This window comes from Cynoglossus semilaevis, chromosome 10, assembly GCF_000523025.1.
Source record: "Cynoglossus semilaevis isolate Cse_v1.0 chromosome 10, Cse_v1.0, whole genome shotgun sequence".
Classification (NCBI taxonomy): domain Eukaryota; kingdom Metazoa; phylum Chordata; class Actinopteri; order Pleuronectiformes; family Cynoglossidae; genus Cynoglossus; species Cynoglossus semilaevis.
Window position 1 is genome coordinate 2,733,433 of NC_024316.1, and position 5,342 is coordinate 2,738,774.

General features: G+C 37.6%; 2 long non-coding RNA genes across 3 annotated transcripts; one reads left to right on the forward strand and one right to left on the reverse strand.

The window, feature by feature from the left end:
• Positions 1-4,517, forward strand: LOC103384572 (uncharacterized). Of its 2 annotated transcripts, none has more exons than XR_003050791.1 (3): positions 1-105; positions 707-1,091; positions 3,610-4,517. It is a non-coding gene; the product is annotated as an uncharacterized LOC103384572 (long non-coding RNA). The 2 variants fall into 2 exon arrangements; XR_003050792.1 differs by having other exon boundaries at positions 707-841; positions 3,610-4,515.
• Positions 697-1,630, reverse strand: LOC112487584 (uncharacterized). Its single transcript, XR_003050794.1, has 2 exons — positions 1,238-1,630; positions 697-1,198 (listed from the first exon to the last, which is right to left on the reverse strand). It is a non-coding gene; the product is annotated as an uncharacterized LOC112487584 (long non-coding RNA).
• Positions 4,518-5,342: the final 825 nt, after the last annotated feature.

Here is a 5,342-nt window from a genome sequence, read left to right on the forward strand (position 1 = left end):
ACCTGTTTCCATCCTTTTCCACTCTGTTTTACTGAACGTCATCTGTGTTCCATTAGGCTCTCGTAGAATAATGATGATGGACTTGTCTTGTTCTTTTGAAATACGGTCAGTTTATTATGTTTCTCCCAAATGTATGTCTTAATGTTTCTCAGCCGACAAACTTTTTGTGTCTAACTAAACTAAAAGGAAAATGTTGAGCCCTGAAGGAGAGTATCTCTGATTAAAACCTTTAAAAGGTTGTCTTCAGCTCTAAATAACAACCGAGATGTCTGAGAGGAGAACAAAGGGGGTCCTTTGGGTTTTTTTCGATTTTTTTTTTTTTTTTTTTTTTAATTTTTTTTTAAAAAGAAAATGTATTTCCAGTTGTCTGACATGCTTTTAAATGTCTTCTGACAGACTGTTAATCAGGCCACAGCTGTACGTGCTATTGTTTATCACAGATGACAATAAAAACGCCTGTCCTTTAATTTTTCCCTTTATCATAAAACACAGACCAGAACTTTGGCCTGATATTTGCACGGAAAGTTCCTGACAAGAGTTGAATATCTACGTCAGAACTACAAGAGAACAAAGAACACAAGTGAAGCATCTGGAGTGCAGGGAAAACCCAAGAGTCCAGTGTTATGAGTATCGTCCGTCTACACCTCACGTCATAAAAACTGAACTTGATAGAGATACTGACAGATGCATCTTCTCTTTATTTTAGATTCTGGGTAGAAGGACACCTGAAGAAGCTGTAGTTAGAATGTCAAGAAAAAAAAAATCAAGAAAAGGAACAGATTCAGTGAAGAAACATTCACCTGAGCTGCAAATTGATCTAAGACAAGAAGGAAAAGCTCAGGTTCCTATCAAATATTATTGAATAAATCATGGAACATCTGTTAAATTTAGATTTTGTTTACCAAAGAGTATGTTTGAAAACAGCAAACCACATCATCTGATGTGAATTGTCTAATACACCAAATCTGTATTTAATCCTGTTGAAGCTCAGCTTCAGTTGACTTCTGTGAAGCAGCCTTTGGACAATTTTTCTCAATGTGAGGCGGAAATTAGGGATGTTCGATAATGTTGGCCAACAGATATTAGCATAGGTAAGAATCATTATGGGTTTTTCCTCCGATGATGAAAACCTGATAATGCAATGCCTGGGTTTTGCCAAATTTACTGGAATTGCTTGTAGGGGTCGTGAGGCGTTGACCTTTACTGGAATCGCTTGTAGGGGTCGTGAGGCGTTGACCTCAGATTTTGAGGCAAACGGCTACATATATCGGTATCGGATTTGGGAATTAATTGTTTTGACATAGCAACATAGCGAATATTGGCAAGAAGTCTATATTGGACACCCCTAGTGGAAGTCTATGCAATTGATGCAAAAATGCAGCTTCTACAGAAGCTGGGTCTCTGAATGATGATGGGACAAATTGTTCAGAAAACAACTTGAGGAATTTGGTAAATGTGATTGTACACTGGGTGACTTTTCTGGATATTTGACCATTGACTGAAACGGCCAAAAACGGAAATCCTGCCACAATGTTTGACGTTAAATCCCGGTTCCCTGCATGCGATTTGATCAAAGCCTGGAAAATGTACAAGCCAAGTTCCTTATCGGTAGAGCCGCAGCTTCTAGATTAATAACAAGTCTCCGACTCAGTCCTACTCAGCAATCATGTCCGATTCACATTGAGCGTTAACTACAAATAGATTTTCACTGGGCGTTCCAATAGAATGGAATGAATACCATTCACAACTTCATGATTGGGTCATTAAAATAATGGTGCTAACCAAAGACCAAACTGCTCGTAAACGTCAACAACACATTAAAAAACTTGGCGTTAGACGCAACCAGACAGGTCAGACTAGAGCAGGCTGTTTCTTTCTTAATTATGATCAAACGCCGACTTCAAAGACTGATACAGACTCCACCCCTGTTCAAAAAAGAATTATTAAAGGATTATTTTTAGATTAGCAAAATATGCCTTAAATGATGACGTTTCATCAAGAGCTTTTCGTAAACAATGCCAATTTGTGTTGTCTTTTTCTGTTTCTGTCTCAATACCTTAAGCATTTTCTCCAGGTATTAGGTTAGTTAGTTTAGTTTTATTAGTCATTTTCGTTATCAGTTACCAGACAGGAGGGATATTGTGACATCCCCACCTCAGAAATGCAGGTGATTTCAGTGTAAATGTGAATGTCCCTTGTACACATAGTGATTCAGAGTCATGTGGTTCACACATGCTCCCTGTGCCTCCTGGACCAGTTTATGAACATGTCCATCTCCATTCTGTTGTGGCCCCGCTGTAAATGAAAAATATCTGTTTCATTTCAGGACAGATCCTACGCCAGACACGGGCAAACAACGGCCCGGGGGCCAGATGCAGCCCGTTTTGGCTTTTTGATCCGACAAACCAAACTAACTTTAAATAAATTAAATTATTAATTCAAATTAGCATTGTACTTCTGGCTTTTCCCTGCAATCCCCATTAGATGACGTAAAAAAAGATCAATTTAAAAGAAAAAAAAGATGACGTAAAAAAGATCAATTTAAAAGAAAAAAAAAAACTTTTTAGCCTTTTTGCTTTAACTTTTACATGTCATTTATCTTAGTCCACACGAACCCTCCATTTCTCAGCTCCTCACCCGCCCCCTGTCAAATTTAGGACTCCACTGTGGACCACGAGTCACAAATGTTTTTCCCAAGCCTGTGCTAAACTGTACAATGTTTGAAGGCGTTAAGTGTTCTATTCTAACATTAATCATTGTGTCTTCTGGATGTTAGGACAAATTAATTATTAACAGACAAATTAACAGGCTTAAAAAGCAGTTGGATATGATATAAACACAAGATGAGAAGTAAAAAAAAAAACCCCACAAAAGTGCTGAAAATAATTAAATAAATAAAAAATCCAGAAATATTAAACTTAACAATAATCTTTTTTTTTTTAAGTTTTAGCTGCCCAATGGAATCATTTACTTTTCATTTATTTGTCATTTAGTAATAATAGAAAAGTGCATATTTTCTTTGAATGTTTTTATCTTTTTTAATTACTTTGCTGGATTTCTTCTCTGTTCTCTATTAATTCTCTTTTCTTTTTTTCATTTTTGTCAATTTTTTGTCAATCATTTTTGCTGCAATCCTGCTGTTTTTTTTTAATTATTAGTTATGTATTTATTTATTGTATGCATTTCGTATTGATTACATTAAGGTTAAGGTCGCAAAAAATGGGACAGAGGATCTTCGGTTTATGACACCTCAATCTAAGACTTTTCATGGTTACAACATCATCGCACATTTTTAAGAAAGTCTTTCATTCGTTCCATTCCGAAGTGGACGTTTACAACAATTTTCGCACGGGAACTAGTGGGCGAGCTGAGTACTAAACTGTCACTCGGACGTAGCGTGTTGCATATTTTGTTGGTTTTGCTTTTTATGTCCTTTTAGTTCCCGTATTCTACCTTTTCAGTTGTAGCTGCATGGTTGCACAACCACCGATTCCCGCTACTGATGCCTTTTTCTAATCAATCTCAGCTACGCCTCTTGGCATCTCGTGTGTGGCTCTTAATCGCTTTTGGCTAATTCTGTGCTTTTGTGTTTGTTTTTTGTTTTTATAGGGTGTGAAAAAATATGTTGGACGTGTGCGTGTGAGGGTATAGAAAGCTGCCAAAAAAAAACCCATTTCTGTCCGTCTTCAAACAGAGCAGCTGCGTCGTAACTGTCAAAACATGCAGAACGAGCTCCGTGTGCTGCACCTCCAACTTCCACCCATCGCCTTGAGACATCCCTCCCCTGCTGCTCCTCCTGCCCTTCCAGCTCCGCCAGCTTCTCCTAGTCCGACGACTCCGCCTTCTAACCTTATAATATAAGGCGCTCAGGCACTTCGGCAGTCGCATTCTCTTATCCTAGAGCGAGTGGTGGATGTTGTTCTCCTGCTCCTCCACAGTGGACTGTGTGAGACAGTGTCATGCTGTCCGTGGAACCATGCGGTGGTCTGTTCTTCTGTACCAGCTCCTGGCTCTAGGTCTGGAGACCTTCGCTCAGGATGACGTCACCGCTGCTCCTATCATTCCCCAGGACTGCAGTCTGCACTGTATCCGACAGGTAAGCACCAACACCGCTGTTTGTATTTGTTTGTTAGTTTGTGTGTGTGTTGACATCCCGGTTCATCTTTCATTTCTACCGTATTCTGCTGACAATATTTAGCAAATCGTTCACTAAGTTTACGCTTGTTTCTGGCTGTCAATACTTGTAGTTTTGTGTCGATGTTAAGCCTGGTTTAAACTGACAGACTTCTTCTACAGCCAACGCGCTATTTATTTATCTAATTGCTTGATTCATTTATACGCTTTCCCTTTTAAATGACTGTGTTAGGTTACACACTGGCAGGCCATCTCTAGTACACATTTGATTTGATCTTGAGGACAAATTTAATTACACTATCAGTTACTTCCATGAATGAATAATTTCAAATGGGATTTTAGATTTAAGTTTCATCGTTTTGTTGTGGATTTTATTAGTTATTTATTTTTTTATTATTTTATTATTTTATTAGTTTTCACGTAAAATCTTCTTCTATTACTGGGCCAACAGAGAACTGTAAGGTATTTGAATTTATTTCGATTAAGCTGAATAAATTAAGGTTAAGCTTTTTTTTACCCCGGAGTCATGATTAGTTATAAAATATAAGAGACATTTCAACAATTTGCGGTTAAACAGGTATTGCATGTTTCTAAATGCAGCCGTTTTTGTTTACCTGTGTTTGTTGATGTTTGTAGTTTTACTGTTTTTCAGCTTTTCTAGGCTCAATTGTAGTCAACGTTTGCTCATTATATTGATTTGTTTTGAAAATGATGGCATATTTACTGTAAACCTGTTGCGTTTTCGTTTGTGACCATTTTTTTTTAATTGCTTTAAAGTTTTTAAGTCCGCTGTGTAGTTACTAACTCACTCACTAAAAACCAAAATAACAAGAAAAAAAAGCTTGGAAAATGAACTTGAAATTTCTCACTCACTAAAAACCAAAATAACATGAAAAAAAAGCTTGGAAAATGAACTTGAGTTTAGTTATGAACATAAGGAAAACAAAAGTGCCAAAAACGTTAATGTTAAAAACAACTAAATAAATAATTCACTTTATTAATCACATGGTGGATGCGGCCTCATCCTGATGGGTTTGACCAGGAATTACTATCAGGATTCAACGGTGAGCTATTTGTTTGCTGTGCTGACGGACATGTTGACAGATGTGGTCAGGGTGGAGGCCACGGTTGTTTACAGATGACATTATCTTCTGTAATGAGGGTAATGGGTTGGTGGAAGAGAACCTGGAAAGGCGGATGTTTTCTTT